This window comes from Natrix helvetica (assembly GCF_964273705.1).
Source record: "Natrix helvetica genome assembly, chromosome: 2".
NCBI lineage: Eukaryota > Metazoa > Chordata > Lepidosauria > Squamata > Natricidae > Natrix > Natrix helvetica.
In genome coordinates, this window is record NC_138552.1 from 95,207,126 (window position 1) to 95,218,718 (window position 11,593).

The window sequence follows — 11,593 nt, forward strand, 5'->3', positions numbered from 1 at the left end:
GTGGTTTGTGACATTTGTGCAGGCAAGTGATGCAAGGAGCTGAATTCACAGGAGATCAATGTACAGTGAGCTAATGTTGCTCAGTAAGGATTTGTGACAGTTCAGTTAGTGACACAAAATGTCTTCAAGAGACAAACAATAATAATCTCCATGGGTGGCAAGCAGCAGGCAATCACTGGGAAAACAGAAGTACTCCCTTTCTGAATAAGGTTATGATGATAAGAAATGGGAAAAAATTGACTTAACAACTGAGTGTGTTTATAATAACCAACTAGCTCAGCACATCTCAACAACCTGTTGAAGGCACTAGTTGTCACCCCTGGGGAGCACCTGCCTGATCAGAAAGACATACACAACTTCCTTTTTTTCATCTGAAAATAAAGAAACAATCTGCAAACTTGAAGAAGTCATCTCTTTTCTTCTCCAATTGGCTTAAGAATTAAATGGTGATACTGATTATTGTCAAAGGTGCTGAAGGTGTGAATGGTGGTCTGGTTGTTATCTCTTCTGTCAGAGTTTGTTGCAGCAATCAAATCCAGAAAGCACACATGGGTAACTGATTCAGCAGGACTCAGTTCTTCTTTATATACATAATAACACATGAGACATATATACAATACCAAGAGTGGTTCTTCCAACATGGTAGAGAGGATAACCAAACACAGGCAGAGGAGAGAACAGTTTCCAGTTTCAGTTCCGAGCTCTGATTAGATTGCAGCTTTAGCACAGACTCGGAGCTACAGAGCTAAGCCACACCCAGGCTCCAAAGTGTTTCAGCTCCCATTCCCTGACCTTGTTACTAAGCCCTATTCCAGTTCATGAATATATTCTGACATCTTCCTCATCTTTCCACTGCTTAGAAGCATCCCTAGCTTCCTAAAATGGAAACAAATTGAAAACAGTGAGGGGAACTTCCTGATGATATCTTAGATTTAATTGAAATTCTGCTGACTCCTAGAGAGATGATTGCACAATGGAAAACAGGACTGTCATGCATATTTCTTCCTCAATTAAACATTGCAGAATCATTGCAATCTGAAATTCTCTGCTCCTGAAAAAAGAAAAAGCAAGCAAGCAAATGCATTATCATTAAGTTGAATGAAAACTGATAGGAAAACAAAAAAAGATGTTGAAAGGGGGTTTTTGCACAGCGTTCCATTGAAAACATGTTTTGCAGATATCAATAGGATGTAGGCTTGCATATTTAATTAGTTTTGTATCTCAGCTTTTTGAAGCACAACTCAAAGTGATGTATAACAGCAGTCACCAACTAGTGGTCTGTGGACCACAGGTGGCCTGTAAGAAAATTTTGGAGGTCCGCAGAAAAAATATTTGCATTTTTTATATTGCACTATATACTATTTATCTTTTAAAAAATTATATTAATGGTCTGCGGGATTTAAAATTATGAATTTAGTAGTCTCTGAGTTCCGAAAGGCTGGTGACCCCTGGTGTATAAAATATTCCCTCTGTCTATTTTCCTTCCAACAATAAATCTGTGAAATAGATTGGGTCAAGAAAAAATGACCCCAAATCATCCAGCTAGTTTCTTTGTCTAAGGGAGAACTAAATCTCAGTCTTCTAGTTTTTAATATATTATTTGAACCACTACTTTAAACTGGCATTCTCAATTCTGTAATTTACATCTAGTTCTAACATGACTCTGTGCAATTAATATTTGTAAATTGGCTCATGTAACAGAGTGAAAATAAGTCAGGATTTTTTTTTAAAAGAAAAGTGGGAGAAAAGTAATTTCACTGATTCAACCATATCACTGGATATATATTTGACTCTAATTTTCACTGCAAGTTTTTTGACATCTTTATTATAGACTTGACAACCTATCCATTAAGCGGGGGATTTTTTTTTCATGTTTAAAGAATATAGATAAAATTCCATTGAACTAAGAAAAAAATACCTTTGAAATGTGTGAGAGCCACTGTCTTATTTTAAGATGGTCAGTATTGGAATAGCAGAATCAATGCCTTTTTTATATTTCTAGCGTTTGAGGCTAAGGAGGAGTTTTATTGTTTTTCGAAATGGTAGAGAAAAGATGTGTGGAAAGTCAACATGTACCATTTCAAGAAAGTACAACACAACTATGTAAAAACCTGATTTGACTTCACGAGCATGACAGCGCCTTTGATGTATCACTAACAGCATGGCAATGATCTATCACCAGACAGGCTGCAATTTATTCTTACCTCTCAGGAGCTTCTTTGTTGACATTATTATTTGCACATAGTTGTATTGTTTTGTTTTACTCTTTATTCCCACAAACTGCCATTCATTCTACATGTCAAGCAAACCCTATCCGGGCAAAGTTTTCAAAAGGCAGCATTTACGTGAACATGGAAAGAAAGGAGAGGAATGAAAGTGTGGGGCTTAGAAGATTAGATTAAGGCATTTTGCAAAGGTGTGCGCAATAGACACAGAAATGGATGGGGAATTCTTACAGAATGTAAAACTGAGATAATACAGCTCTGAAATTTCTGTGTGCAACAGTTAGTAATGCCGATCTGGGGTCTTCTATTTATTGGGATTTATAGAAGAGGTTTAAAGTCCCGAGTGGAAAAATCATGGGCACTTCCACAACTTAGCTTACCATAGGTCAGGAGCCTGTTTAACAACAACTTGACTGAAACAGATACTGCTTAGTTACAAAGAAAAAAGAAAGAAATGGCTTTTTCCCAAAGTATGAGTTGATCAGCATGACATATTCTTTCCCTTTTGTTGATCTCCATTTTGCTCTATTGTCACTATTTCAAGTCAATGAGGTTAGCAAGGGCCTCCCTCTCTGAAGACAAAGTAGAGAAGATTGTATACGAGGGTCTCTTTAGGAAGAAGGGACTGGCACAATGAAGGAGAATGCATATTTGTTTCATGAGATGAAGGCAACATCATGTGGCCACAACAACAACACATTGCCTGGGCAACTTTGTGTCACAGTTAGAAGCAAGAGGGAAACATTGCCAGTCGAAGGCAAACTTTGTACCTGAGACTCAGAATGCAAATTGCAGATTTGCAGAATTATTTCATACCGGAAAATATCAGAGGAGAAACCACAGCAAGATTGATATATGCACAAAATTGGAAAAACAGAGATGCCCCCACTGAAGAAGAGGTAATAAAGAAAATTTTGATCTGTGCAGAAATGAACAGACTGACACTAGAAATCAAAAATAGAGACAAGACAGAATATTACGAAATTTGGAAGAAAATGTATCAATGGTTGGAAATGAGGAAAAGGAGTTGGAACATAATTTTTTGAGGATTGTAAAATTGGAACTGGATAATACATAGATAAATATACAAAGGAGGATAAGGGATGTGTTAATAAGATTAATGCAGTTATGTACGATAAGTAGAAACTGTATTTGATATGTATGGAAATAACAATGCCAGAAAGGTTGCTCTATGTCCAATGTTTTTAATGTTGATTCAATAAAAAAATTAAAATAAAAAATAAAAATATCAGAGGAGACAACTTGGGAGAATGTTGAGTGAATCCTTTTGTCCCATAAAGAGAACCTCAAATGCTAGAGAGACAAAAGCACAGAGGTCAGAGGGGAGAGAGAGTGAGAGAGACAGAGACAAAGAGACAGAACAACAGAGACAGAGAGCACAGGTTAAACTGCAGCTGGAAATTTTCATCTGGATTTCTCTGAGGGATGGGTTTGGAGTCAGGGTCAGTTTTCCAGAAGAATTTTATTTGGTCATCTATTTGGACACAACTCCCAATAGGAATGTGTGTGAGATAAAGACTTTTTGGTGACTTTTTATACCCTTTTGCATGTCTGTAAGCACAACAAAGAATGTTCTTTCTGCGTCAACTCAGAAAGCTCAAACTGCCCCAAAAGCTGCTGATTCTGTTCTACAGAGGAATTATTGAATTTGTTATCTGCACTTCTATAACTGTCTGGTTTGGCTCTGCAACCAAACAACACAGACAGAGACTTCAGAGGACAATTAGAACTGCAGAAAAAACAATTGCTACCAACCTGCCTTCCATCGAGGATCTGTATACTGCATGAGTCAAAAAGAGGCTGTGAAAATATCTACAGACTCTTCACATCCTGGACACAAATTGTTTCAACTTTTACTCTCAAAATGACACTATAGGGCACTGCACACCAGAACAACTAGACACAAGGACAGTTTTTTCCATCACTCTGCTAAACAACGAATCCCCACAACACTGTCCAATTATCTACTAAGACTGTATTACTATTAATCTTCTCTTCCTTCCTAGTAGCTATCTTTTCCTAGTACCTTTCTCTTTCCATTTACGACTATAACCATGTCGCTTGTATCTTTAAAAAATTATATTGTTTTATTTGTTTCCTAGTATAATTTGATTGCTTATTAGTAACCTATGATTATCACTAAGTGTTGTATCTTATTATTCTTGATGAATGTATTCTATTTTATTTCTCTTTATGTACACTCACTGAGAGCATATACACCAAAGACAAATTCTTTATGTGGCCAATCACACTTGGCCAATAAAGAATTCTATTCCATTCTATTTTATTATCCTTTTTACAACCCTTTGGAATATTTCTTTAGAAAGTTTTTTTTTTTTTTACAAATTTACTAGTTTCTTTTACCATAAATAAACAGTCACTTATTTTTTTATCAGCCCTGCTTTGTACGTCTCTCTCTCTTTCTCTAACCTAATGGATACTTCTGTGCAAGTGAACCTACAAAAGACACGGTATTTAACATTTTTGTGGGTGACCCCTTGAATTGATATTGACTTCTGGCAATTGCCTGGACTAATTTCTAATGTAAACTTGGCAAGTAGTTTATCCTTGCCTCCTTCCTAGGTCTGAAGGAGAGGGACTTGCCAAGGTTACCCAGCTGGCTTTGTACTTAAGGCAGAACTGGAACTCATAGTCCCCTGTTTCTCGCCTGGTGCCTTAACCATTACTCTCTCTCTAGCATTTAGCTAATTTAACATTTCCTTCTTCATTGCCAAATAACAAAAATATTTTCACAGAGAAAGTATACATACTGTATATAACCCTAGCAAATTACTGCTCTGTTCCCAGAGTGAAATCTCTTTTCTTCTGAAGTCCTAGGTCAGGGGTGAGGAACCATGGCCCTTTTATGACTTGTGGACTTCAACTCATAGAATTTCTGAGCCAGCAATTCAGATCAGTCTTTTTTAATTCTGAAAACCAACCTTAATATTTTGAATAATATTTTGGACAATAGAACATGTTTTGTCCTCCTTTTCATTGTAAAAAAGTTGGTCACCTTAATAATAATATGATACAGACATTATGCCCTAGTGATAATTGGTTCACGAGCAGGGGTGGACTTCAAAACTTTTAGCAAGGGGCTCTCTGCCTGGTTGCTGGGTGGGCGTGGCCATGGCCTAGTTGGCTTCCTGCACCACACTGGGGGGTGGGGGCATCCAGAGTTTCCTTGAGCCTCTGGGAGGGTGAAAATGGCCTCCCCAGGTGCCGAAGGCCCTCTGGAGGCCAGAAATGTCTTCCCCAAACTTCTGGTAGGCCTGTTTTTCACCCTCCCTGAGCCTCCGTGGGCACCCTGCTCTTACTTGCATCCAAAATGGGCTGCATGGGGACTCCTGGGAGGGGAAGAATGGACGGGGCCAACCAGGAGTGGGATTTGGGGGTTCTCCGAACTGCACAGAATCTTAGCTAGAGGTTCTCCTAGACCCCAGCGAACCTCCAGCAGCCCACGCCTGTCACGAGCATTCAAGACAGGAGCTTCTAAATAGCAACACGCAACTTCTGCCTTCTCATAAGAGATATCACGATCCTTTCTTCTTTAATCATGTTTTTTATAGGCAGTGAAGACTGTTCTGGACAGATGGATTTTAACAGTGTGATTTGGGTTCCTTTCCCTTTTGATGTGTTTTCTTTTTCCTTCCAGCATTCTTGGTTTTTGTAATAGGTTTCAATGGATATTAATCATCCTGTATGATCTATAAATAAAATATAAAGACAAATGATATGCAGTTTATCCTACTTTTAGTAAGCCTGAGACTTTTTTTAAAAAATGTGTGATCTTTTTCTAATTCTTTTTGGCATATTCCTTCTCATGTTTCCTGTCATTTTTAGAGCATTTCCCAAAGGTTTCAAGCTTACTTACATGCTGTTTAAATGAATACAGATATTTCTGTGCTCGCTGTTTTTCACAACAGGGTTTGTTGTTGTTGTTGTTGTTGCTGTTGTTTGAGGGGGTTGTATATTTTTGACTGAAAAAAATTATGACACACATTCAGAATTTTGAAGCATAGCCCGCAAATCCAAGCCAGGCTGGAGCTGTTTCATTTTGAGAAATTGCCTTGAAGGAACAATTTCTTTTCTCAACCCGGCTGACACAGCTGTTCTTAGAAACAGTTGTTAAATAATGCTGAGAAAGGCATTAGAAAGAGAGAAGGTGGTGTTATGTCCCACTGCACCATGCCGCCATATTCATTCGTCACCTCATCTTGAATTAGTGTTACAGAGAAAATGCTGTGAAAAACATAAGTATCAGTCAATTTTGGGGGGGTTCTCCTATGATGAACTATCAGGGTTGTTTTAAGGCTATCCCCCAGTGTAAATGATGAGGTGTTTGCAATTGCGAATGGTAGTAATCAGATTACCTAGAGCAGGGGTGTCCAAACTTGGGAACTTTAAGACTTGAGGACTTCAACTCCCAGAATTCCCCAGCCAGCCATGCTGGCTGGGGAATTCTGGGAGTTGAAGTCCTCAAGTCTTAAAGTTCCCAAGTTTGGACACCCCTGACCTAGAGGGAGAAATAAACAGTTCCTGGTTCCGTGTGTGTGTGTGTGTGTGTGTGTGTGAGTGTGAGTGTGTTAAACAAAGCAGTTGCTAAATGAAACTGCAACTCTCCTTCAATTCTTACTTCAACCTTTTCTTTGAATTGAAGACTTGCAAAGGTCATAAATGCGAGGATTGGTCACAAACTTACTTTTTCATCACTATCGTAACTGCCCAAACACTTGCTAAATAAGGCAGTCGCTAAATGAGGACTACATGTAATTATAGTTACAATCCCTTGTCCAAAAGAAAATCTTATCCAAACATCCAAACAACAAAGACAGAACAAGAAGCAATGGGTGGAAACTAATCAAGGAGAGAAGCAATTTAGAACTGAGGAGAAACTTCCTGACAGTTAGAACAATTAATCAGTGGAACAGCTTGCCTCCAGAAGTTGTGAATGCCCCAACACTGGAAGTCTTTAAGAAGATGTTGGATAGCCATTTGTCTGGAACGGTATAGGGTTTCCTGCCTAGGCAGGGGGTTGGTCTAGAAGACCTCCAAGGTCCCTTCCAACTCTACTATTGTATTGTATTGTATTGTATTATTGTATTGTATCCCACATCTTGAATAAAGGGAAATAAATTCTTCCCACAAAAACATCCCACAATAGACAGAGGAAAAAAAATAAGCAGATGAAAGAACAGCAGTGTTCAACAAAATGCTATCCATTTATTAAGTCCTGGGTTAAGCAAAATGCTAGACACAGTGGGAGCAGGCTTCACTGAAAGCACTGATTTCTGATACCAGATGTTGTAAAAGACACTGAATTTCCCAAAAGATGTTCAGCCAGTTGAAATGTAAAATTTGATTTTCTTTAAATATATTGCATCAGTCTTTTTTTGCTGATTGTGGCTTAAAGTGGACTTTTTGAAGAAAGAACCCCATAAAAGAAAATGAAAGAAAATTCCACACTCATAGATTTAGTGTTCCTGTGCTAATTAATCACAGATCAGAGTAAGATTTGAAAACCTCATTACAACTTGATTTATTCATCAGAAAATAAAGTGGATTTCAATTACAGGTAATCCTCAATTTATGACCACTATTTAAGTGAATTTTGCTCCATTCTACCTCCTTTCTTGCCACAGTTGTTAAGTGAATCGCTGCAGTTGTTGAGTTAGTAACACGGTTGTTAAGTGAATCTGCTTTCCTCATTGACTTTGCTTGTCAGAAGGTCACAAGAGGGGATCACATGGCCCTGGGACATGAATGTGAGTCAGTTCCCAAGGGTCTGAATTTTGATCATGTGACCATGGGGATGCTGCAATGGTTTTGTGAAAAGCAGTCATAAATCACTTTTTCCAGAGCCGTTGTAACTTTGAACAGTCACGAAGTGAACTGCTGTAAGTCAAGGACTACCTGTACTTCCAGCTGTAGGTAGCTTAAGCTATTGATGGATCATTGGCATCCATGGAGTTGGATAGGGAGGAGGCTTGGTAAGGAATAATAGTTGTTAATTTATAAAATTGAATTTTACAAATAATAAACAACAAAAAAGAGAAAGTTGAGGGTTCTTTCACATGAGACAGACAGGTAGGTAATGGGCAGGTAGTATGGCATAGTAGAAGAGAGTGGAGTTTTACACAGGATGAGCTGAAACCAGTGGTGAAATTCATTTTTAAAAAAATACTGGTTCTGTGGGCGTGGCTTGGTGGGCGTGGCAGGGGAAGGATACTGTAAAATCTCCATTCCCTCCCCACTCCAAGGGAAGGTTACTGCAAAATCCCCATTTCCTCCCAATCAGCTGGGAGTCGGGAGGCAGAGAATAGATGGGGGTGGGGCCACTCAGAGGTGGTATTTACCGGTTCTCCAAACTACTCAAAATTTCTGCTACAGTTTCTCCAGAACTGGTCAGAACCTGCTGAATACCACCTCTGTACAGGGATAAGTAGATGTAGACAAGGTATGGTTCACTAAAGGCAGAGAATATATGGGGGTAGGGCCAGTCAGAGGTGGTATTTACCGGTTCTCTGAATTACTCAAAATTTCCACTACCAGTGGTACTTCCAGAACCTGTCAGAACCTGCTGAACTTCACCTGGCTGAAACCATTACAAGATTGCCCAATCTAAAAACAATCCAAATCTTGTGGTTTCTTTTTCCACAAAAGAAGAAGAAACAAGGCTCCCTTTCTTGTGTGATAATGCAGGGGTGAAAGTGCAATGCAGGGATTAAAGTGAAAACATTTTTATTATAATTTTTATTTATTTATTTCCAAAGTTAAAATACAGAATCAAAAAAGAAAAAGAAAAAATAAATGTTTTGAAAGCAACATTTTTAAAAAAATGCCAAGGAATTTATGGTGTCAGGTTAATATGTAAGGGCTAATCGTTAGGATGAACAGGAATAAGGTTTTGGGTTGAAGCCCAAACTTCCTTCCTTCCTTCCTCCCTCCCTCCCTTCCTTCCTTCCGTCCGTCCGTCCATCCATCGGTCTGTAAGAAACTGAGGGAGATAATGTTGTTTTTGCAAAGAAAGCAATTTTCCAGAGATGTAGGTATAAAAGTTCAATAGGACATTGGGCAGGGGTGAAATTCAGCAGATTCTGACAGGTTCTGGAGAACCAGTAGCGGAAATTTTGAGTAGTTTGGAGAACCAGGAAATACCACCTCTGACTGGCTCCGCCCCCATCTATTCTCTGCCTCCAAAGTCCCAGCTGATCGGGAGGAAATGGGGATTTAGCAGTAACCTCCCCTGCCACGTCCACCAAGCCACGCCCACAGAACTGGTAGTAAAAAAAATTAATTTCACCACTGACATTGGGACATTAAAGGAAAAAGGATGAAGTCTGGAGAACAGGGAGACACTGCTATTCTGATAAGCAAATCAGCTTTACCAAGCAAATCAGTTAACAGTTTTAACCACACAGTCTAGTAATATAGTGAGAAATTAATCAATTGCTTGCCTCAGTTTATTATGTTTATGCTGCTAGGATTGTAAGGAAACAAGAAATATAGGTTAAGATATATAAAAGGGACAAAAGGCAATATGGAAAAGGGGGAACTGTGCAAAGGTGGGGAAACAGATTAAGCATGGAGAAATTCATGGAGAAACAAGCATTCTGGGAAGATTGCAACTCTGTGGTCTTTGTCAAAGGGAGCTGCAGGGAGGGATTTATGGCTTGGGTGAAGGGAATAAAAAGTTGAAGAAATGTATTCCTCTGTATGTCTAGCTGCTAGCCACCCGTTCTTGCAAGAATGTATATTACATGCAATAAACTGCTTGCTGCTTCACTTCATGACTCTAAAATTTCTGACTGGTGAATTTGTTTCTCACCTTCCTTCCTTCCTTCCTTCCTTCCTTCCTTCCTTCCTTCCTTCCTCCCTCCCTCCCTCCCTCCCTCCCTCCCTCCCTCCCTCCTCTTAATAATCCCAAACCCAGAATTAGAAAAACACAAATATTAATCTAACCAGGAAACTCTTGGGTAATCTTTTTTCAGACTTTACAGGAGCTATTGAGAATATACATAGATGGTGATTAAAGTCACGTATCACTGCTAAGTGGATCTGAAAGGTGGTTTAAACATGCAATTAATAAAAAAAAAATTAATCAGGTGCCCTCACATAAGTTCTGATACAGGAAAAAGCAAATAAAATGTATCATGCAAATTTTCCATAGCCAATTATTGTAAAAGAGTCTTTTTTTGTAGGCAGGGGGGGAGGGAGTAGAAGACTGATAGTAATATAAAAGCAGGCAATAAAATGTCATTTTTGTTCTTTGGATCACTTCCTTTTATTATCATCGCTCTGTTGGTACTCTGTTGACCTTTTTTTCTGTAATTTTGCAATGTGTTTTGTTTTGTGTTTTAATGGACCGCATGTATTTAGTTTTACTACTGGAATCAGTGGGACTTAAATAGGTTTAATTTTAGCTGGATCCCGCTATAGCTTTTTAATTGGTTTATTATTCAGATAAATTCCAGATCTCCCATAGATATTCCAGATACCATTAATTTAAGAAGAAAAAAAACTCACAGAGAGGGCAAAGCAGAGAAATCCCTCTGCTCTAAATATAGATGAGCTTTTTTATGCTTACACACAAATTATTGTTATCTTTTTTCCATAATGATAATAATAACCAGAAATGTCTTAGTGATCAACTTCCTATTTATGCAGAGTTTACATAGGTTGAACTCATTACCATCGTCTCATTTCCATCTTTAATTCAGCATATTTAAATCATTTTTAGTGTTAGATTTTTTTTTAGGGTACCTTAAAACTCATTTTCTTCTGGCCCTAGGAAGACAGAATATCTTATTTTTTTTATATTAGCAATGCTATAATTGCTGCAAATTTCACCCCATAAATGTTAAACACGAAAATCTAATCAGTGAGCATTGCAATGCTAATGTCCTTGAAGTACATAGGCAAGTTTCTATCTGTTTTCCCTTTCTTCTTTTTAAAAATCAAGTATTAAAAAAAATATTATGAGTTGGTGTTGCCATGAAAAAATGAACATCTACCCACCCCTCTTCCTTACCTCAAGGTTGAAAAATGGATTTCTACATGCAGATTTTGCAGTAAATTAAAGGCAGTTTGTTAGCAAAACCAGAACTTGTTTCTCCCAACAAAAAGGAAAGTTGGAAGTCAGAAGATGTCTTTCAAACTCTGAGTAGCACACAACTTTACAATGTTTCATTGGGATTAAAAGCAACGTAAGTGTAAAAACCAACAGCATATACTGTACAACTAAGGTATCTCAATGTATTTGTTAAGTCTTTGAACCCAAAGGTCACTCTGTCTTGACTGAGAGTCAACCTTTTGCTCTCCAAAATTAGGAGACTTGAGTTCTA